The sequence below is a fragment of the Ceratotherium simum genome, chromosome 17 (assembly GCF_057802395.1).
Source record: "Ceratotherium simum simum isolate JZ-2026a chromosome 17, ASM5780239v1, whole genome shotgun sequence".
NCBI lineage: Eukaryota > Metazoa > Chordata > Mammalia > Perissodactyla > Rhinocerotidae > Ceratotherium > Ceratotherium simum.
The window spans coordinates 41978345-42002725 of NC_141916.1; the positions used below are offsets into that span (position 1 = coordinate 41978345).

General features: G+C 38.1%; 1 long non-coding RNA gene across 1 annotated transcript in view; it reads right to left on the reverse strand.

The window, feature by feature from the left end:
* LOC147914784 (uncharacterized) overlaps positions 1–24381 on the reverse strand; it is a 76033-nt gene that overhangs the window by 22013 nt on the left and 29639 nt on the right. Inside the window, exon 2 of the long non-coding RNA XR_015554986.1 lies at positions 11841–11927. This is a non-coding gene — a long non-coding RNA (uncharacterized LOC147914784). The remainder of the gene's footprint in view (positions 1–11840; positions 11928–24381) is intronic.

Below are 24381 nucleotides of genomic sequence, written 5' to 3' on the forward strand. Positions count from 1 at the left end.
GGTTCCTAATAGTGGAGTATTTATAGTACACAAAAGAAGTAGATAAGATAAGTGACTAGGACTTCCGTATTGCAGAAACAACCAGAATTTAAAATAAGGGTAGAGAAACTTCTAGAAGCCTTCTTTCTTTCTGACTAAACTTTCCACACCCATCAGAAGGGGACAGAGTTCAATGGGGAAATAAGCACAAGCTTCCCTTAAAGCAGTGGCTCACAGATTTTTTTCAGAGACTTGCCAACAAAATGCTGTGTACTCCATTCCCTTCTTACCCGTAATAAGTGCATTTCTGAAGTTTACTTCTTAAATGGTTCATAAGCCAGTCTCTTATTAACTTAATACCTTCCAAAGCTAACAAGAGTTTAGTGCTCCAAGAATATGAATGCTCTTAGGAATTGTCCAATAAGTTTCATTGTGATAAGATAGTGCTTAAATGTAAGAAAAGGGGAAAATACAAATCTTTAAAGCTCTTCTGCATACAAAAGAGAAAAATCATGTAGAAATAGTTATGCTTAAGAAAAAAAGAGTTCCTGATACTATTGTGGAGGTAATCCAGGACCATAGATCCTAATGGTTCTAAACTGTTGATGGTTGGAAGAGAGAATCGAGTGTTGTAAACCACCAAGCATTTTTTTTTTTCTTTTTGTGAGGAAGATCAGCCCTGAGCTAACATCCGTGCCCATCTTCCTCCACTTTATATGGGCCACCGCCACAGCATGGCTTTGACACACGATGCGTCGGTGCTCGCCTGGATCCGAACCTGCAAACCCCGGGCCGTCGTTGAAGCAGAGTGCGGGCACTTAACTGCTTGCGCCACCGGCCCGGCCCCCCACCAAGCATTCTTACCTGCAACTCTTTCTCAAATGGTGGAAGGTGAATTTGTTTTGGGGTATCATCATCTTTTGTTTCAGAAGGACTCATATTTCATGAGTTAGATACTTGTAAATTAAGTTAATAATATTTCTTTTAGTTGAGTATTTGTAAATGAAGTACCCACCATTACCCTTGGGGAAGCCCATTGATAAAGTCATCCCGAAATAGATCCCTAAGTATGCTGAATTCTTTGGTTGGGGGCGAGTGGGTGGCTACATGCCTCTCAGAAGAGATTTTGATTATACGACCTCTAGCTGCTTCCTCTAGCTGAGTCTGAGACAGGGGCTGGGGAGATGTACTTGGGAGAGAAAAAGAGATCAAAAAGGAAGCTTTTGGCCAGAGGAGAGTAAGTGGATTCTGTGAATGTGCAAGCAGACTGGAGTCCAAAGAGAGGGTCCACTAGGAGATTCCCTGTGAAAAGGCATGTCAATAAATTTTAGGTTTTAGGAGGAACATCCCACATCAACATTCATATTTTTCTTTTCTTTATTATAATCCCTTAGAGCTTCTTCAAGCCTTAGTAAAACATCCTAAAATATGTTATTTGTGTGTTCCAAATTTAAGGTAGGAGAGAATCCATTTCTATGCTTTGAGGGGAATCTGTGTCTACACTTTGGGGACACTAAGGAGCCTGGAGAGCTGCAGCGAGGGGTGACCAGTGGAGAAATCTGAAGAATCAGCCCAGAGGGAATTGCCACAAAACACCCAGGATGGATTTGTGAAACAGGTGAGAACTTACTGCATATCTTCATAAAGTCTGGGGGAGGGACTGAACTCCCTGCATTCCCTTGGAGAGAGGCTCTGATCGGTCTTATTTGGAAATTAAGAGAGGAGTGACGTTAGAAGGCTAGAGAAGTTGTGTTATATAATTCATGTTGTAAAAATATAAGAAATGAAATCCTATGCCACACTGATGTGCTAGTATCTGGCGATATAGTAACAAGATCACGTCAGCCAATTCCAGAACAAGTTGGAGGGTAATGAGATGAAGCTTTAAATGTAAAAATCTATTCTTCTCCACTAAATATGACATCTTTACCACTGTGTAAGGACATATAGAAAAAATACAAAGGCGTGCAAAGAGAAGAATTTTAAATGCACGCTAATAAAAAAGTATAAAAGGCCTACTATTCACTCATCATGACAGGAAATGCAAAAAAGTTAGAAAACACATCCCTGCCCTTGAGAAATTTACCATTATAAAGTCTAATTTGCATTACAAATAGGGAGACACATATAAGAGACTAAAAAAAAAACGTGTGCAGAAATCCATACATTTCTTCCCAGACAGGACACACCTCCCTGGACAATGGCGACTGGAAAGCCTAGAAGATGGCAGCTACTCACAGACCAGATTTGGGATGCGTGAGTGGAGAGAGCAGTGGGAGTTCTACAGAAGAAAGGTCTGGATATCATGGAGACGCAACTGGGCATTTTAGGCCCAGGGAGGGGAATGGAGCAGTGCATTAAGACAGGGGCTCTCTGTACAGAAGTCCAGAGCAGAAACCCCAGAGCCACACTACCTGGGTTCTAACTTAGGCGAGTTACTTTACCAATCCACTTCTTTTTCTCAAGAGGTCACCTTATTTTCAACTATAAGAATCAATTTAGATGAATCACTAAAGAGGCGATGTTTTAAGACTTGATTTGAATATTTCTACCTAGGCTTAGGTGAAGTCTTACGTGATGATTTTGGATGGCAATTGGTTTCTGCCTATTCTGGATTTATTTGGAAGTAAAAATTAATCTTGGTTAAGAATAAGGGAATTATGTCAAAGTGGATTCCTTCTGGTATAATTGAGGTTAGGTTTGTTACATTCCAAATCTATGGTACAGATGGGCTTAGGGGGCATCTCCAGGATGATCAGCTGCAACTATGTTGGTTATAGACTAGTAGTGCCATTAGAAGAGTTTCTGTAATTATCACGGTTTTTCTGCTACAGCCTACCACCTGGTGACTTGGCTGTCTCACAGAGTGAAGGAAGCAATGATTGAAGAAGAGGCAACAGATATTTCTTTGCTGACTGGTATAATACATAAACTGTGCTGTCTGGTTAATTGAGAGGCTCTATAGAAACATAACTGTGTAACAATACCCCTAACAGCAGTAGTCTGTAAAACTAAATGAATTCCCTTGAGATCCTAAACTGTCTTTTTTTTAAAAGTGGTGTTTTATTAAAATTTGTAGCATTTACATTACATTTAATTTCCTTCTTTTAAACAGAAAAGGTGTTATGGTGGTACAATCGTTCTTTACTACATTTACTTTGCCTAACAATAGTCAGTTTTTTCTGTATATACAGTACTTCTCTGAGCAGACATTAAAATATGAACTAAAGTCCAGAAAAAGAAAGCTAGGAGAAAGGAGGGTAATAATAGGCAATAATACAATCAGAAACAAACAAATTATGCTGCACAGGAAGGCGCTCCTTATAGAAAGGGTACATATAAAAAAGGATGCTCCAATACTTTTTTAAAAGTATAGTTCTCATACTTATACTTGCAATATTTCAGGTTAGTTTCAGGTGCTGTACAAATACTCAACCTGCCGTTGTTCAAATTTTCTTGAAGATAACACTATCTTTAGTGTTATAGATGGATAATATAAACCAGAGATTAAGAAAATAATCATTGCAAGAAACAAAACCAGAACTCCTCACTCTTGATTCCTGCTGTAGCCAATAGACACTCTTTCCTCTGAAACAGTTCCAACTGTCTGAAATCTTCACTCTAGTCTCTTGACTGGGAGAAGTCTCTCAAAAAGAAGTTACCTTTGGTATTATGCATTTATCATGGTTAGAGTAAAAATCTGCTTTTGCATTCTGCTACTTTTATTTGAGGTTGGCATGTAAGACATTGCGAAATTCAGAAATTTGCAAAGATGGCGGTTTGGTCACCTGGTCTCATTTGAAGTGTCTTTCTTTCTCATACACTATATTCAAAACCTCTTAATTTCCATTTCTTCTTTGAGTCTGTTAGAATGAAGAAACTTGTCTGCTGAGAAGTTTCTCCCTCACCTGTAATTACCACATCCAGAGTCAACCTGAGATCTTGTGGTTGGGGATGACTTAGATCCAGGCACAAGCCACATGATGTCAAAATTAGCCACTCCACAGTTCTCTCTCCTCAGTGCCAACGCTGAACAGACTTGGAGCACTGATTCCTTAAACTAGCAGCTAATCACTGAAGTTAGAGTTACCTTGGTGCCTAGTGCACACAAAGTACTCATCTGTCTAATTTAGTCTCACGGCTGGCTGAGAAACAAGGCAAAAACACCAAAATTCATTACACTCCTTCACATCTCAAAGGCCTATGCATTGAGGCTCTTTCTCCTTAGTTAGATGTTTTCTTGGCCTGGGAAAGGAAAGCTGTGTCCGTGTAGTAAATTGCAGCAGTCTGCATCCTGTGGCTCCACTTACCCTTGCTAAAACCCACCTGTTAGGCACATTTGTTTACAAGAGTAACATTGGTGAGTCCTGCACACCTTTGCAAGGCTTGTGGTCCCTGCACTTTCGTTCTGTGGTCCAAGTGGTCCAAGAAGTGTTTGCTGGAATCTGCTCTTAAGTAGAACCTCCCGCAGCCTCTGACTCTTATAGAAACAGTCACTCGTCTCTGGACAAAACTGCCATAAATTGCAGTCACCATTCTGCATGACCCAAAACTCAAAGCTTCACTCTCAGGGCATAGCAGGTAAAGCCATCTGCCCATCTGTTAAGTCAGTTTGGCTAATATAAACCTCTACAAACCATTGAGGTCAAAATGTCCTGCCCGTACACTAAAGTCTAGAGCCCTAAGCCATCTGTCCTGACCCCATTAAAAGCCACTCTTGTGTATATATTTTTTCTCCCCCCTAATTCCACTTCTTTTGTTTTATTTCTCAGTGTTAGCAGCCTATTCATCACATGTGGGGATCTTTGTAAAGGTCCCCCAAACAGTGCCTTTCTTCCCCTCCTGGATTCTGAGCAAACTGAGAAATAAAGTAAAATGAGACAGATGGAATGTCCAAACATCACCATTATTACCAATAAAACCTTAATTCAAAAACTAAATGGACTTCTTTATACTGAATCCCACAACAAAAGTCACAGCCGTGCTGGGCCCCCACATGGAGTGTCTTAATTTGCCACGTCTAATAGAGGTGAAGAGAAGGCAGTGGTAAAGCTCTCCTCAGAAGTGCCAGCTTAGCCCTACCATGATGTGCTATTTTATAATTCAAAGAAACCTCATTTTGTCCAGTAATCTGGAATTCAGCAGGAATACAACAGTACCCCTTGTCTAGAATAAGAAATAAGTCCATGGAATCTGTCCTTTACCTTTCTTATGAAATTTAGGGTGTAACAACTGTCTTCTGTTAATTACAGAAGCTTGGCTTCATTTTTCCTGAAACGCTGGTTCGGTCTGTTCTAAATCAGCAGTCGGTCAGCTGAGCTATTACTGGTAAACGCCGGCCTCATTCTGCTCTGGGTCTGCTTAGACTTCTGGAGGCTGTTGAATGGCATTTCAGCCTGGAAGATTTGGTTTTTATTGTCGCTATTTTTGTTGTAGCTGTTCGTGGTGGTGTTGTGTGTGTGTGTGTGTGTATGTAGGTAGCGCAGTGAAGAGGGAAGAATTTTATGGGAAATATCCTTTTTTTAAATAGTGAAAACAGGGCTACTGGCATGGAAATGTGCCTTTGGCTAGCTAACATGTGAGACAAAATTAAGTGCAATGGCTGAAGGTTTATGGGGAAATGAGGAAAGAATAAGAATATTGGAGGAGAATAATACTCTGAAATCAAAGAATGGATATGGGAAAACAAATGTCTAACTCTGAAAATTTGTAATTTGCTAAGAAAATGTGACCTAATCTTTTCTAAATAGAGAGAAAAGGAACTAAGAAAGAGCAGAGACTTAGAAGTATGGTATCATATTTAAGATAAAGTCTGCAAACAAAAGGGCAATAAAAGCAGTGTTCATCTTATATGAATGCTGAATTAGGTTTTTTTATTTCACAGTGAATGGCCCAAGGGATTTTGTACAACTGTGTAATTTAAAAAGATAGCTTTTTTTTTTGACTTGCAAAAAAAATTATGGTAGAGGTTGTAAAGCTTATTGTTATTTTTATTTTCAGTGAATAAAAGCTTTCCTACCCAGATGTAAGCCTTTATCTTAAGTAAAGTCGCAGTAATTCACAGTCAATAATTATTCCTAATAATAGAAAAACATATGGTTAAACTAAATGCAGTTAATTTGTAATATGTTCTTCTAAAAAGCTATCCTTTGAAGTTGATTTTAGAATTAAAATAGGATTATAAAGGGAAACCAAGGAAGAAATAAATTTTCGAAGTTGCAACTCATTGAAAATTTTCATCTTCGTGGATAATTTTACAAAGAACTACTTTTATGAAATTATTGGCAATTTAAATTAATGTTTGAATTTGGAGAATTCATTCATTATGCAATTAAACATTTTTGACTTTTCAAAAAACATGATCACTACCAAGTCTGAATTATCTGTAGGAAATAAATGATATGCAATTGAAATTCATAGGTTATCAAACCTAACAATTTTAGTCTTCTTCCCTATATCTTTTTAAAAACTAATAAATAGAAAAAATTCAATTATAATACCTTATTTCTCACTCTACAGGGTTGTAATAAAATTAGAAGAGATAATATAGCATTGACCTAAGTGTTTTTCTCAGATTGATAGGTTTTACTAAAAAAAAGAAAAAAAATTGTGGTTAAATAAATTAGGAAAACTCTAGATTGAGTAAAATTAAACAGGTCTTTCTCTTTAAAATATCGCAGAGATCGTAATATGCTAATAAACATTAAATGAATATCCAAGAGGTAAACATATTTCCCAATGTGTTTTAGTTGATTACAGAACATTTATTCTCAGAATATCTCTCAAGTCCAGCACCATGCACACTGTGTGTAGCTGCTCTGCTGTTTTTATTTAGAAGTCTGTGAACAAGAAAAAATGGACCTGTATAACATGCAAGCTAAATGATCAGTGTCAAGTGTAATAGTCCTTGGTGCCACTTGTCTATATCCAGTTCTCCTCTCTTTCCTGGCATATCAAATACTGAACTTTCTAGTCAATGAGTTTTGTGGAAGTGATGTGAGTCTCTTCTAGGCTGGATCATTTACATAACAAAGCAGACTCCTTAGAGCTCTCTTTCCCTGACCACAACTCTTAGCAATATTCCAGATAGTGGCTACTTGTCAGCCTGGGTCCCAGCATAAGGAAAGCAGAAAGTGGAGCAGCTGACTCTTAATGGACCTATAGCAAAAGCAAGAAAAAAAGTCTTGGTTATTTTGAGCTGCTGAGATTTGGGTTGGTTTGTTATCATAGCATAACTTAACTTATACTGACAGCCATGCCAAATGATCAAGAGTAAGTTGTATTTTTAAAACCGAAAAATAAAATCTTCACTGTTTAGTGGGAAAAAAACTAGGTCAGAGCTTAGTCACTGGCGAGGCAGGCCAGAGTAGAGAAAGCAGGGATCCAGAGACTGGCCGGATTCACAACATTGGCACAGATGATCGGGGAGGTGCCAGCTATAGAATGAGCCACCAGGAGAGTCACGAAACAGAGTCTTAGTCAGGGAGGTGTAATGGCTGCCAAGGAGGCCCAACGTGACCTAGTGTTTGGGGACAGGCCCAGAAACTGGGGTTGGTCATAAAGAACAAAAGGAGAGCCTATTTACTAGAACAATGCTTGACCATTGTCCAAGATGATTAATCTACCATTATTAAATATTCTCTGACTAGGAATATCTTTAATTTTGGAGCTTGGACTGGGGCTGAACCTACAGATGGAAAACAAATGGCTCAAAATTAGAAGATTAGCAGAAAAGGGCCAAGTGAGTTATTACAAATTAAAGATTGTTGTGAATGGCTACAGGAAATGGAAGCATAGGATTTTGTAAACAGATATTAGAAAAATGAATTTATATTGATTTTCCACCCTTACTCTTTAAAATGGAAAATATTTGGTTATGACATGGTTATGGTTCTTTCTTAAACTTTAGGGTATTTAGTAGAACGTTCCGGAGAGGTCCCTTCATGGACTTCTAATTGCACTCATAGCACCTTTTATGGATTTGGGCTGACTTGACAAAAATAGGGCCATTTATGGCACATGTATTAGTTTGCTAGGACTGCCATAAAAAAGTACTACAAACTAGGTGGCTTAAATGTTAGGAATTTATTGTCTTAGTTTTGGAGGGTAGAAATTCAGGATCAAGGTGTCAGCAGGGTTGGTTCCTTCCGACGTCTGTGAGGAAGAGTCTGTTCCATGCCTCTCCCCTGCCTTCTGGTGGTTTTCTGGCAATCTTTGACATTCCTTGGCTTGTAGAAACATCACCCCAAACTCTGCCTTCATTTTCACAAGGCATTCTCCCTGTGTGTGTCTGTCTCCAAATTTCTCTTTTTTATAAAGACACCAGTCATATTGGATTAGGATCCCACCCTACTCCAATGTGGCCTCATTTTAACTTAATTTATAGCATCTGCAATGGCCTTATTTCCAAATAAGGTCACATACTGAGGTACTGGGGGTTAGGACTTCAACACATGAATTTTGGGGGGACATGATTCAACTCATAACAGCACACATCAAAGGAGAAGATTGTTTCTCCCACCAAACCTACTTGTCCCTATTTTCTCTCTATTGCGTCACCTCTTACAGAAGCATCATGTTTTTTTCTTTCTTAGGCCAGAAGCTTCTTAAGGCCAGAGACCACACTATTTTAATCTGTCCAGCTCCTGGCACAGGACCTGTCACAAAATATGGTAGTCATATCTCCCCTTAACCAGTGATTGCAGCAGCCTTCTAATTTTGTTCCCTGCTTCCTCCACTTTTGGTGTATCCATTGTGATTCATCTTGCACAAAGCTGCTCCCTCATTAAAGAATGGCCTTCACCAAGCCGTCTACCTGGTAAACTCCCATTCACCCTTCAAATCTCAAATCAAGCATTACCATCTCCAATGCCCTCTGTGACATTCCTGGGCAAAGTTAGGTAGCTAATTCCTCTTTACTCCCATATAACATTGTGCATACCTATGGCAAGCTTTAGGCACTCCATAAATGCTTGAATGAGTATTTGAATTAATTAAATGAATGATTTATAAGGCAAGTCCTATAAAGTAATTTCTATTGTAAAAATTTTAGGGAATATTTTCCTATTTCTGTTTACACTGCTGGATTGAATGGGTCACACTTTAGAATTACTCTTCTCATACCTACATCACTTGTTAAAAAAATTATTTATTTTTAAAATTGAGATATAATTTGACATGTCCTATATCATTTTTAACTCTGAAGAACTACACATAAGTTTCAAAGAATGTAATGCACAAACAACACAGCATCAATATACAATTTACAACTTTTTATCAAAGTAAAAAAAAAAAAAAACCTGTAGGGACCTCAGATCTTTCAAATAAAGATTGGTGTTCATAAAATAAGTGACAGAATGGTGTACCATTATTAATATAACTACCCAGAAATGCCATTAGCACCACTTGACAAATCAGAAAACTTCATCTCCAAAAGGAGGCCCTGGATTGTACCACTCCTTAACAATCTAGGCCATGATGATCAGGTGTCAACTCTCTGGGTAGGGCACGGGAAAGGAAGTAGATGACAATCCAGTTAACAGAGTGGACTAGGAGAGTAAGTGGAGTAATTCAAGGATGTGCTGAAAGCAATTTGAAAAGCTCCACAGCATCATCATTAGAGATGAGTCAAAAACTATTGTTGCTCGCAAAGCTAATTTGCATATCCCGGGTTTCGATTGCATGAAAAGTGGATTATCTCACCTATAAGAAAATGCTGACAGCAAAGCCCAGGGACAGCCAGGCCTTCCACCCTCTACCAGCCACCCAGTCACATCTCATCACTTCTCAAATACAGTTTTGCAAAAAGTCCTCTCCATCTGTTGTCCACATCTTCAATTCCCTTTCATATTTCTGTAGTCCCTTCAATCTGGCTTCCATCATTACAGTGAAAGTGAAGCTATTTGTCTTTTTGAAAAATACCTTCATTTTATTATTATGTTTTACTCTTTAGCTATTTTATGACTGCTGTTTTTTCATGTACAAAACACAAAACATGAAATCTACCCTCAACAAATTTTTAAGTGTACAGAAGTGTACAGTATTGTAAAGAGTATATGCACTCTTTACAACTACAGGGGCAACTAGTGCCCCTGCCCCTCGAGCCAACCTGGCTAACTTCTATCACCCTTCAAAATTAGCTCAGATGTCTATTCCTCCAGGAAGCCTTCCTGTCACCTCCCCCAAATACCTTGCCTCTATGCCTCCTCAATAGATGGAAATATCTCTCTTTACATTTTCCACATTAGTAGTATAAACACCAACACTGTGAACTCCTTGTAGACAATGACATGTCACAAAGCCAAGTCGCACAGAATCTGATACATCTATACATGCATGGTGAAGGTTATTGTGAAGGAGGTGGTCAGGTGCCTGCGAGGATCTGGGACCTAGACAAGTAATCCTTTTTTTCACTCCCACACTTTCCATTACAGTTTTTATGCAGGTGAAACCGGGTCAAAATGTTTATAAATAGAAAAACAGAGAAGGAAGAAAGACATCAAAGACAGCTTGAGGCATATGTTTGTGAAGGGTTGAAAGGTAAATCCATATCTTTGCTTTGGGAGACTGAGAGCTAGAATAAATGGACCTTTAAAATGCGTATAAGCTTTTAGTGTCTTTAGGATCTGCCGACAGGGCCACCTCTTTCTTTTCATCAAATTATATCCTGATTTACTGCCTCATGGGAGCATTATGAGTGAATGTCTAGGAGCTCTCAGGGACTGTCCTATTTGTAAGAGGTGTTAGAAGTGTTGGGTAAAGACCTTAATATTCAGTATGTGCAGTAGATATTTGTTTATTGATTGAATTATTTCCTGGCTTATTCTGCAAAGGATTTGAGGCTGATTACAATAAAAATACATATAATAAAAGAATAACATATAAACAGAAATAGAAGGTCTAAAGAAAATAATATAAATCGTAAGAACCAACATAGTTGTTTTACTCGTTCATTCAATTATTCATTCTTTCATTCATCCACCAAATGTTTAGTGGATATCTACTATTATTAGCCATACGCTGGGTTCAAATTTGGCTTTGAGATTCTTGGGAAGCCAAGTCAACAAGGGAGGTATGATCAATTACATAATTCTTGTTATTAGGTAGGAGGAAATACATAGTTTCCTCTAGGAAAGTAAAGCTTTCTCTAGTACTAAATTCTAAAAAAAAAAGCTCATATGGCATTTGATGTAGTAGACAATGAGTCAGAAGACAATGTATTCAACAACTTATAGTAGTAAATTTCTGTGTTCTGATATGTGAACCAAATAGAGGGGGCTCTTTGAGCAGGTTCTAAACAGACCAGAGACTGAAATGCATATAACATACATGTGTACCTAACTATTAATATTTAGGGGTAGTTCAGAGGAAAGAACAGCAGACTTGAAATAAGGAGATCTAGGATCTATCCCAGACTAACCCATAATTGAATAAATCACTTATGCCTCTTTGTGTCTTAAACCATAAATCAATCTTCACTGTAACAATACTGTCGCACCCCTACCGTGTTGCTATGAGACTTAAACGTGGGTATATATGCAAAGTGTTTTGTAAATTGTAAGTTGCAATACAAATGATATTTCTTTAAAATGATGAGTCTTTTGGTGGTAAGAACTATATCTTATTTATTTCTGAGCTCCAACATCCCATCTCTTCACCATAGTAGTAAGCAAGCAACATGAGTTTATTAATAAGGATGAAGGAGGGCAGAACAAAACCCTGGCTTATGCCCGTGGAGAATATTTGACTATTCAGATTTTGTCAAATTATTAAAATTTCAGGTTTCTGAGTATCAAAACTACTTGTCTGTCTATAGAATCAAACAGTAATAAAAAGTAAAAAAGAACTTCAATTTGTCTTACGTTGAGGTTGGAAGCTCTCTCCAGGGTGGATAGAGAGCCGTTCCATTCAACAAGGGACCAGCTCAGCCTGAGGTCTGCTTTCCCCTCCTGTAAAAATGGAAATGAGAAAACCCAGTGTGCAGTTTAAGTAGCAAGCTGATATAAAAGGTTTTAAAATAGTGGGTTTTTTTTCTGCATATAAAATACAAACTATTTATGGTAGAAAGCTTGGACTATATATAAAAGAAGAAAATTAAAATCACCCAGAATTTGAATATTTAGAGGTAGTAATTTTTAACATTTTGATGATTATCTTCCAGTGGTGTTTTTTTCAATGTAAGAAGGAATGTGTGCACAAATTTGGCATCATAATATACATACTATTTTGTAACCCTCAGTTTCAGTATGACTAAAGATTCTTTTATAAAATGGTGTTTAATGCCTTCCAAACAATTCAATTAAATCAACAATAATATTAGTTGCTAAGATCTACTGCACTCTTGCTGTGTACTGGAGCTAAATATGCTTTAAATACTTATTTAATCCTCACAATAACTCAGCAAGGTTATTTAACATGAAGAAGTTGAGGCTTAGAACATTTAAATAACTGTCGCATTGTCACACAGGTAGTATATGACTTGAACCCAGATTTGTATCACTCCAAATACTAAGATCTTAGTCACTATCAACTACTGGCTCATACATGGACATAACACAGTTTATTCAACCAGTTTTGTATTCTCGGACATTTGGGCTGTTGCTAATTTGATGATATGAAAAAACACACTAATTAACATATTTATACGAAAATTTATATACACAGGGAGATTATTTCTTTAAGTTAAATTGCTAAAAGTAAAATCACTCAGTGAAAGGAACGGCACAATTTTAAAAATACTTTTTTATACTTATTGCCAAATTGCCCTCTAGAAATATTGAAACAGTTTACAGTACCTAGTTTCCTCAAATCTTCTCAACACTAGATATTGTCTTTTCTTTATTTTTTGGCATAAAGTTTACAAGGTGTGCCCAGGAAAGTAATAATTCTATAGTTTTGAGGGAACAGAAGATTGTCCTTTTTGAAAATTTGGCAGACTAGATCTTTATTACATCCACATGGTACTGTATCTGAGAAATTAAATCAAGAAATAGTTGGGTGAGGACTGGAGCCCTAAAATCAGAATAGACTTTGAAAATTTATGTTAGCAATAGCTCTTTACCCTGACTTATTTAATTTAAGAAGTTAAAGCAAATAGAAACTAAAAAGAAGATTTACTTTGTCTTGGCCTAAGGGGAATATTAATGGTGATGCATCTTCTTTATGTTACATTATATATATCTGCACAAACTTGATAGGAAAAGAGTGATTTTTCATTGTCATTTTTAGTTCTGGGAGATGTAAATTATGGTGTTATTGTTTGATCTTAACAAAATTTCTCCTCTTCTCTTTCCAAACTTCTTTAGATATTTGAAGTCAAAGGACAGAAGAACAAACGTTAGTAAAAATCAGAGCTAAAGGATGGTGAAGTCTAGTAAGATGATGAACTAGAAGTCTCATGACCTGGATTTTTCCCCAACCCCTTATCCTTGGGCAAGATTCTTAACTTCTTTTGGCTATATTGTCTATAAAATACGTTTCTACCGTATCAGTGGTTTTCATATTGCTAGGGGCATTCTAAGAACGTTTGATTCAAATGTCTCTTTTTTTTTTGTTTGTGAGGGAGATCAGCCCTGAGCTAACATCCGTGCTAATCCTCCTCTTTTTGCTGAGGATGACCGGCTCTGAGCTAACATCTATTGCCAATTCTCCTCCTTTTTTTCCTTCCCCAAGCCCCAGTAGATAGTTGTATGTCATAGTTGCACATCCTTCTAGTTGCCGTATGTGGGATGCGGCCTCAGCGTGGCCGGAGAAGCAGTGGATTGGTGTGCGCCTGGGATCCGAACCCGCGCCGCCAGTAGCGGAGTGTGCGCACTTAACCGTTAAGCCACCGGGCCGGCCCCAAATGTCTCTCTTAACAGGTGTTTTTTGACTATTAAAAAATTCAATTGGTACAAACAAAGAGTGTTAAATCCCGAGTTTTAACATATCTGAGAACACCCACACACTGTCTCATCAGCCTCTTTTTTGTGTGTTAACCCTGGAATAAAGCTTCCTGTGCTTATATGTGACTGCCTTATAAGTGCGTTATTGACCAAGAAGAATACAGTTCTTGAAAATTCTGCAAATTTCTTGCAAACTCAGGCCCAGGTCCTCTCACAGGAAACTACACAAGTGAATACAGAGGCTGCCATCAAAGAAATGACAAGCCAGATGCACACATCTGCCCAGCCCACTTCCACTCACCATGTAATTGTCAGTGGTCATCCAGAGTGACTACTTTCTACATCTCTTCTTGAGAATGCTCTTTTTTTTTTTTTTAAAGATTTTATTTATTCAGTTTTTCCCCCCAAAGCCCCAGTAGACAGTTGTACGTCACAGGTTCACATCCTTCTAGTTGCTGTACGTGGGACTCGGCCTCGCGTTGGACGGAGAAGCGGTGCCTCGGGGCGCTCCCGGGATCCGAACCCGGGCCGCCAGCATCAGAGCGCGCGCACTCAACCGCTAAGCCACGGGGCCGGCCCGAGAATGCTCTTGGCAGTGTGTTTAAATGCTTATTTTTCATTCTGGATGCTTGCTATCTGATCTTTGTGACAGAGTAGTTACACGTTTTGGGTGCTTTGTGTTTAAATTTTATATTCAGATATACATATTCATATCTATAGACATATTTTAGGTGAGGTGGAATAATTCCCCCTGCAATTAGAAATGGATTGCTTGTTAAAAGCAAGATATTTAAAAAGCAAATGTGAAGATGGAAATGATAATATCGAGCAGGCTCATGTCTTAGGATAGATGTGTTGTATTGATTAGACTCAGAATAAAATAAGTCATACTATAAAGCACTAAACGCATCTTCAAAATTTATCGACCAAACTGACAGCAGTATGCAAAATGAAAGAAGCAATATGCAGACAATTCTCTTCAAAGTCACTATGATACAAGTTCATATTTGTTTGGCAATTCAGGGTGCCAATGAATTATAGCTACAGATTAAAGTATCAGTAAAGAAATGAAACTTAAAAACACTTTTTTTTTTCTTTACCATTATCTATCATTCGGACTTGCCTTTGTGGTAATAAGAATGCCCATATCTTCAATGAGATATACATAGTGAAGTTTTGCAAGATACTTCTATGTTCTTTTATTTTTTTTTTAAATTGAAAAGCACCTTTATACTTTTTTCTTGCTGCTATTTTTTTTTTTTTTTGAGGAAGATTGACCTTGTGCTAACATCTGTTGTCAATCTTCCTCTTTTTCTTTTTTCTCCCTAAAGCCCCAGTGCATAGTTGTGTATCATAGTTGTAGGGTTGTAGCTCTTCTATGTGGGATGCCACATTAGCATGGCTTGATGAGTGGTGAGGAGGTCCGTGCCCAGGAACTGAACTGGCGAACCCCTGGCTGCCGAAGTGGAATGTTTGAACTTAACTGCTACACCATCAGGCTGGCCCTGATACTTCTATGTTCTATGACAAGTTACAACACCATTTTGAAATAAAATTTTGTGAAAGTAAACATAAGGATGCCAGATTCTTTCATCAATATTGTGCAGCTCCTCCCATCAAGAAGTGGAGTTTGTTTTCCCACCCCTTGCATCTGAACTTGCCTTGTGACTTGCTTTTTTGACTAATAGAATGTTGCTGAAGTTATACTGTGCAGAGGCTAGACCTCCAAACCCTTGGAGCTCTTGCCTTGCTTTGTAGAATGCTCTGGCCACCATGGAAAGAAGCCTACCTACTGAATGATGAGAAATCACACAGAAAGAATGGCTTAGCTAACAGCCAGCACCAAGGCCAAGACATATGAGTGAAATCATTTTAGACCTTCCGGCCCTAGGGAAGTCACCTGATCAATGCAACCACAGAAATGAACCCAGGCAAGACTAGCAGAAGAACAGACCAGGTAATTCATAGAATAGTAAAAAATAATAAATTGTGTTTTTAAGCCATTGATCTATGGAATGGTTTGTTACACAGCAATAATAACTGATACAACATAGTAACAGATATGGGAGAAGATCAGTAACATCATCTGATAACATATTCTAGAAAGGATTTATAATGTATCTAGTGAATTTGATGATGAATTAGTAAGGAAGCTGAGATAATATGAATTCTTTACAATTCAACTGATGATATTGCAAATACTGTGGATCTCTCATTTTTGCTTAATTTATGGGATTTTGTGGCACGCATATATGAGGAAGGTTTAATGCTCTGTCAAACATGGGATTCATAGGAACTAGAAAGAAATGGTAAGAGTTAAAGTCAGTTTTCAAATACTAGTAATGTTGGAATGTCTTCAATGACTGTGCAAGAGCAGTGGTGGGGGAAAAAATCACCAAAGGATTGGTGGCTCATAGAAAAGTTGTTGCCACAATGTACTTAATTAGTAGTCATACGTTGTATATGACAAGCACTAACTAAGAAGATTCTAGGATATTTGCATACAGTGTTAGATAGTGCCATATAACTCTCAGTTTGGTTAAAGCCTACATTTTTAATTGCAGACATTTCAAGATTATTTGTAATAATATGGGTAGTCATTATAGAGCATGAACAAGCTCATGTTTGGTAATTCAAGATCTCATTGAATTATAGCTTCAGATTAAAGTGTCAGTAAGGAAATAAAAACGAAGTTTAGACTCAATATACAAAATAGCATAAATCTGATTGTTTTGAGAATTCAAGGAAATATCTGACAGAAAATTCCTCAAGTGTCTGGGGTTTTAAAAAAGACACCATTGAACATGTCATATTTGACAATACGTTTTTGAAAATTATTTTTCCACCAAACAATGACAGCCTGAAGAATCTGTTTATTTATTCTCTCCACATTGAACATTTACCAATTAAGAAATGTTTGTAGATATTGTTACTTATTAAATGTTGAAACTTCACTTTTCTTTCAAATGCCTTAATTGGTTCCCCTGAATGTGGTAGCTTGTTTCTAAAAGGGCCACCATCAATTCCTTCAGCTCTTTGTATGCACATGTGATTCCCCCATTAAGAGGTAGAGTCCATTCCTCCCTCTCCTTGAACCTGGGCAGGCCTTAGTGACTTGTTTCATCAATAGAATATACTGGAAAGGATGTTCTGAAATTCTGAATCTAGGTCACAAGAAGACTTGCAGTTTCTGCCCAGGCCTCTTGGAACGCTCGCTCTTGGATCCCTGAGCTACCATGCAAGAAGTTGGACTACCCTACTGGAGTGACCACATGGTGAGGCCCTGAGTCTGCACAGAGATGGGGAAGGGCCTAGCTGAGCCCACCTACCAGCTGTGCCCACCAAAGCATCAGGTATGTGAGTAAAGTAATTTCGGTCACTCCAGACCAGGTCATCTGTTAGCTGAATACCACTGAAGAATGACTCCAGTTAACATCACATGGAGCAGAAGAATCAACCATCCAAGTTCTGCCTGAATTCTGGACTTACAGGAATTGTGATTTTTTAAGCCACTAAGTTTTAGGATGGTTTACTACATTGCAACAGATAATTAGGATACTGAAGAATAATCTGAGATAACAAGATAAGCTGTTGAAAAATTATTACCACTTCCAACTATTTATCTTGTGAATCAGGCAACAGAAATGGAGACTAATACAGAAATAAATTGAGCATTATGTCTGATTTAAGACCACGTGTCTGTTTTAAGACTACAACTAACACCAATAACCTCCAGTTTTCAATATCTTTGCATTTGCAAAACGGCCTTACTGTTTTCATTGGTTGTTTTTTAAAATAAATACATATTATAAATTTGAGTTAAGAATAAAATTTTGCTAGTATAATACAATTTTTATCTCTCAGGATCTCTAATAATATTCTATTTGGAGTATTCTCTCTGGGAAATAGTTTCTGATCTTAAAAATGTTTGAAAACTGCTGGATGAATTTTCTTATTGTCTCTGTCTAGTTGTAATATTTATAAAATGTGCCACAGTGTGCATGGTGGATTTTGATTTCAGCCACAATCTCTGTTTGTCAGGGGTATCAAAAAAATTCTTGGTGTTTGGACAAAAGATTTTTCTTAAAAAGAAAGAGTTTCTTAAAATCAGCACCTGTCCTAATAGTGGTGAAATCATTTCCATTCGATATGCTTATATAGGTGTTATAAATCTCAGTCCACAGACGAAAGTACGTAAGAAATATACCTTTATTTTTCAACAGCTCAATTTAATTTCTGTTTGAACACCCATTCCTCCAGCAGGGTAGGAAATTAACTGTGGATAATGTGGTCAGTTTCCCTGTACCTCTACTTCTCTTTTGCTTGGGTTGCATTTAAGACCTAGAGGACTTACTTAGATCTAAGCCCTCAGGGCTGAAGAGGACATTTGATCACACATGCATCTCTGAGACACCCATTGTCCCATCCTGTCCGTGTACCTCATCATGCATGCATTCTTTGTTTCTGTCTGAATGAGGCCTTCTCCAGCAGGGCTGTCAGCTACATCCTCATCTTTCTGGGGCTCTTGAGAATCATACTGCTGTCGTCCCGTGTCAGGTTGGGATTTTAAAGCTCTGTAGAGGCTGTTAGGACCCTCTCTTGCCAATTCTTAGGGCCTATTCGTATAATAGGGCTCAAGTCTCCTTTGCTCTAAGATCCCAAAAACTGATCTGGAAGTTTTGCTATTTCAAAGGAGCCGGGTTCTAGGAAAAGAGTGCTGAGTCCCCCACCTCCCCATACCAAGGAGTCCTGTGATAATCAGGGGCCTTATTGAGGGGTGGGGGGGAGCCTTGCTCTTACTTTTTATGTTTTTTCCTAAATTGTTCCTATGACGCGAGTCCTTACTAGTCTACAGAGGTGCCCCACCTTTCTAGGTTCATGGTGTCCTTAGTGTGTCAACAAGTTTTTATGGCATCCTTAGTCCTAAACAAACAAACAAATAAACAAGCAAACAAACAAATGCAATACCAAAAACCTAATGGTTCTATTGATTAAATAGTTAGGTTTAAACAACTTTACTAGTAGTTTGTGTGCTGTCTGACAGCCCCCAAATTTAAATAAGCCACAACAGTCCTGTAAATTCACCATGGCAATGAAGGAACTGTGGGCATAGGCTACCAAAACGCAAAATCGAAGATGACTCCCTCTTTGCTGTTATCTGCCTTCACACGCACAGAGCTCAGAAAGGCCTATCTGTCTGATTGGCAGTAGTGAGCAGTGGGGTTGTGGCAAGGGAACAGGACTTAGTGGAAAGCAAATGCCATAAAAACAAATGGGTTGTCAGGAAATCAAAGCCGTTATAAGTAGAATTAGAACAAGAGATTTATTATGGGAAAGGGAAGGAGCTTGGTGAAGTGGTGGTTTGGAAGGAGGGAATGAGAGGAGTTGAGAGTCAGTAACCAATCTGTTTTATGAGTGACAAGTCAAAGACTGTAGAAAAACCCAAGAAGCCAAGCACACAGATAACAAAGTGTGAGCTCATAGAGAGGTCTGTGGAAAACTGGACCGAAGAAGAAAAATATGTCTATGAATGTGTGGTGATGGTGGTCAGGGAAAACTAGGAGGAAAGCTGAATAAATAAAGAAGAGTTTTATTTAGGAAGATCTGAAGAGGACAGCCTCCTCACTTATCTAAGCAAACAGCCCCAAAAGAGAAAAATAAACTGCACTGGATTCTGGGGGATGGAAAGTTTTACAGACAGAATCATAAAACTAAGAAAGCTCTCTTGAGAAGGATTACCTTTCTTGCAATAATTTGCATCTCTTTTATTGTCATTACCTGTAGTTAAGTAGTTATTAATGTCCTCAACAAGAATGATTGTCGTGTCAGTTGCTAAGAATGAGGGAAATCAGAAATAAATGGTGTGAGGAGATTCTGTTTCCAAGTTTATAAATATAAGAGGAAATCTTCAAACGCTCTGATGATCACAGCAAAGGCAGTTGGTTACTATACTGCCACATTTCCTGACAAACTGGGTCTACTAGTTCTTTTTGAAACTGTCACAATCATAAAAGCCAATGGGCATAGAAAGGACTTGCCATTCCATATAACTCAATTCTGACCTTAATTACCTGGGGCATATTATAGCATAAATATGAATAAAGTATTCATCTCTTGAAGTGACTTTACTGGTACTAAAATGTTGGTAATCTGCTCGTCTAAGGCTATAATGAACTGTAGTGATGATTTTTGGGTGGTTGAAAACCACAGACTGCGGTTCTCAATGCGTAAAATCCTGACAAATTCGAACAGAGTCTGCAGGAGAACATGTGCATTAGTCAACTAATGCAGGATGACAGTCACAAAATCTAGTGGCATAAGACAACAAGCATTTATTTCTTCTTCACCCATTTGTGTGTCAGCTGGAGCTCAGCTGCTCCAAGCTCTGGCTGAGGGTTGGGCTTAGGTCTCCATGAGTATTCATTCCAGGGCCTGTGTCTAATGGGTAATGGCTCCAGTGGAAGTTTGTCTCACGGCAACAGGAAGCAGTGAAAGAGGGCAAGGCCAATCACAGAGTCACTGGTTCAAGCCTTTGTTCATGTCCCATATGCTGACATCTTATTGGTCAAAGCAAGTCACATGGCCAAATCCAACATCAATGGGATATCAATGGGATATTGCTCCCACAGAAAGGGAAAGAGTGAATAATTCCTTAGCAACAATCTAGTCTACCATAAGATGATTTACATATTACTTTCTATTATTCCTCAAATTTTAAATTATTTAAGTTCAGAGTCAATTTTAACTGATAAAAAACTCTAGATAATAGTAGCTGAAACAATATAGAATTTTATTTTGTACATATAAATGAAGTCCACAAGAAAGCAATCTGAAGTGGCATGGTACCTTCCTAATCTTCAGGAACCCAATGCCTTCTCTCTAGCTCTATTCCTATTTTTAGGCCACCTCCTGATCCCAGATGGCTAATCAAGCTTCAGGCGTCAAGTCCACATTCTTGACAGTAAGAGGGAGAAGGGGATGAAGAAAGCCACATTTCCTCTCTCCCTAGAGGCTGCAAACAATTCTTTTGCTTACATTGTTTAATAACATGTATACATGGGAGAAACCCAGGAAGACTGAGTAACTTGCCAAAATGGCTGAAGCCACCACCCTAAATACCATCCTCAGCCAAAGACAAAGGAAGATGCTGAGGGTGGTGGTCTAGGTCTTCAAAGGGGAGGAAGACAATTTACCTGGAGATGGAAAAGCACATATTTGATAAACAAGTGTTTGCTGGGCATCTATAGACAATGGGACCTGAAAGAGATCTTTTGATAAAATGGCCCTTGTTAGGTGTCCTCTTGTCTACCACACCTAGAATTATCCATGGTGATAGCTCCTTCCTGGGACAGGCTTCCACCTCAAATTCTTTTAGGCAGTTAGGGGGAAGTTCAAAGTCCTCTTCAGAGTCTTTTGTTCCCCAAAATAATGAAGCTAAAGAGATACATTCTGGAGTGGCCAATTTTGATCCCCCACAACAGTCTAGCAAGGGGTACTAATCAAATAATATTTTCTTATGTATATATCATAACCTATCTTACATTATACTTCTAGTGTTCATATTGTTTACCTCCGTGAACACTGAAAAAAAAATTGAAAAACTAAGTCTTATCATCTGTATACCTTTTGATACCTAGTACCGCACTAAGTACCTTGCACTTAGTTAAATGTTCAGCAAAAATATGTGATGAGGGAATATTCTTGCTTTCATTTACTGCCTTCCCCTTTCTCCCAGAGGAGGCAGTTCAAAGGAAGTATGTTACCATTAAGTTAACTGCTTTAGAAAAATTCATTTAAAACCAAAGCACACGTTTTAAAATATATACATGTATCTTCATTACTGGAGTGGTAAGGATGGAGAAGAATCTACAAGATGAAAATCCAGCGTTTGCCTTATTAGAAATGCAAAGTCTCCCAGTGTAAGATTATGTGAATTTCAGAAAACTAAGCATCAGATGTTCAGTGTCCAGACTTGCAAAAACCACATAGATTAAAGCAAATCTCTATTTAATCTTTATCTGCCTCCTGTGATTAAAAGACAGAAAGACAAAAATATAAAGTGATATTCAGACATTTCTGGAAATACTTGTATCCTGCTACAATCACTGTATAATATTACGTTTTCTGGCTCAGCAGCCTTTTCCCTGTTTCCTATTTATTCAGGCTTCAGATCTGTGGAGTGGATCATAATTAGGAATCTGGTCATTCTTTCCCCAACTCTGATTCAATTAGCTATATGTTACAGGCAGCAAGCACAGTGGCTGTCAAACTCTAGCAATTACCAAGGGGAAAAGAAGGCAGAGGGGGCAAAACTGTAGACTTATAAAAAAAACTCTTGAAGTAATGGCAACTCCTAATTATGGAACATTAATCAGAATTTTGTCCTGGTCATTCAACAGCCATCTCCATGGACCAGCTCTGGAAATAGCAGCCTCTTATACATGTGGGACAGAAGCGTGGAACTCTTGGAGCAATAGTATCAGAAAATGGCATGAGTAAATATGCAATTCTGTTTACATTCTGCATCTCAACAATGAAGAAAAATCAAGAGGCTTACAGAATATGGCAATTGTGCTTTTAAATGAAAGCTCTCTAAAAGGTAGTTTTTTTTAACTCATAAGGGCAAATTCCAAACAAGTGATTTACTTGTTGTGGAGTTCTTTATGCTTAATTAGGGCTGTGGTGGGTCAACCCTGCAGTGGGAAAACTTTAGCATGGAAGGTCACCATTAAATTCATTTTACTTGGGAAAGGCACAATTATATTTAAGCATTTGAAATTCAAAGCTGTGTTAGTTCAGACTTTTCTTCTCTGTTACATGCCTGATTTATTAGAGAAAAGGGGTTGGAAGTCCTGGGGGTAGATAATATTTAAAGAAAAATAGTTAAAAGAAAACTAGTATTGAAGCATGTGGTTCTTGAGGAAAAACTCACATAATTTGGTGGGCTTTCTGAAGAAATCTACTGCTTTAAAAAAAAAAACCTATTAATTTTTGGCTAACCTACCCATTCATGCTCTTCTCTGAAGAAGAAGGAACTGAGTTACAATACAGCCACACTCCATTTAAAATAACATTTATTCAACAGCAGGTCTGCCTCCTAGGCTTAGTTCCTCGTAGAAAAGGCCTATTATAAATCCCAGTAATTTTCCCATGAGTTCCACAAAGAGTGTTTCTTCGTGGTGGGTTTGAGTACTCTATCCACTATAATTTAAATGTCTCAAACGATGTCACTTCAAATCATTCCCTCTGGGAGTTTACTCTAGTCTGAAAAATATCTTTATTAAGAGATTTCTCTAGTATTTAACCTGGAATTTTTTTATTCTGTTTATCTGCCATCAGAAATATGTCATTTTCCCCCCAGCCTTGACCACTGAACTTTATTCAAGGGAGTATGCTCTAGCAGGAGAAAGGTGGTTGACTTTTCTTCACAATATAAGTGACTTTTAGCTCAATTGTACCGAGCACGTGAAAATTCCTGTTCGATTTCGTCTGCTCTAGGTATGTGCCCTTGTACATATAAATACTAGTTTTAGATTTTGGTCAAGGAAAAATTGAAGCTTGGGTGGGGGAGGGTAAAGGCGAGTGGAGAGGATTTTTAAATATAGAGTAAATTTTTATTTTCTCGTATCAAATAGAGAACTTTTTTTTTTTTTTTAACATTGCCAGGTTAAACTTTAATCTCAGAATGGAAATTGAGGAAAACAATGAAGCTGCAAGAATATTACGTGTGAACTTTCAGAATTTTTTCTCTTTGAGGTAAAAAAACTGGGACAGCATCTTGCTAAGAAGTCAGGGCACAGACTTCTGACCCCTTTAAGAACTTCTACCAAAATGTTTAGCTTTAAGCACTTCTACTTTAATTTTAATAACTTAATTGGAATGACAAGGGAGGCGAGGGCTGCCAAAGCCAATATGTTAAATGCCTGTGGAGGACAGCAGGCTGCTCCGTGGTAACAGACAATTCACTCAGCTCCATCTCTCCCTCCTGTGAATGGCGGCCGGCCACAGAGTGAGGATCTTTGTGGCTGGCTCTCTCATCGGTTTTAAGTGTGTGTGCACAGTGACAGTTCTACAGAGAGCAGAATACTCCAGCAGAGTTCCTAGAGGGTCCTTAGATGGAGCAGTGGATGGCAATTTTTTTTTTCTATTAGGAGAGTTTAATTAAGACTACATGTGGTTTGAAGTGGTTGCTGTTCTTTCTCTTCCGACAACCTTACAGTTCACCCTTCATAAAAAGCAAATTCTAAAGTCCTGCATTTAAATCAGTGAGATGATGGCTTCAGTAAGGATTGCTGTGTTGGGCTTTAAAAGAAGATGTATTCAAGGCACAATACAAAGGCCATTGGCTGCAAGTAGATGTGTCATTGGACACCACCAACTGGTTCATGTTGAAAGTTTCTTTAAGCTTTTCAATTTTGAAATTTAAACCATATACAAGGAAATCCTGCTATTTGTGACAACGTAGATGGACCTTGAGGGCATTAGGCTAAGTGAAATAAGTCAGACGGAGAAAGACAAA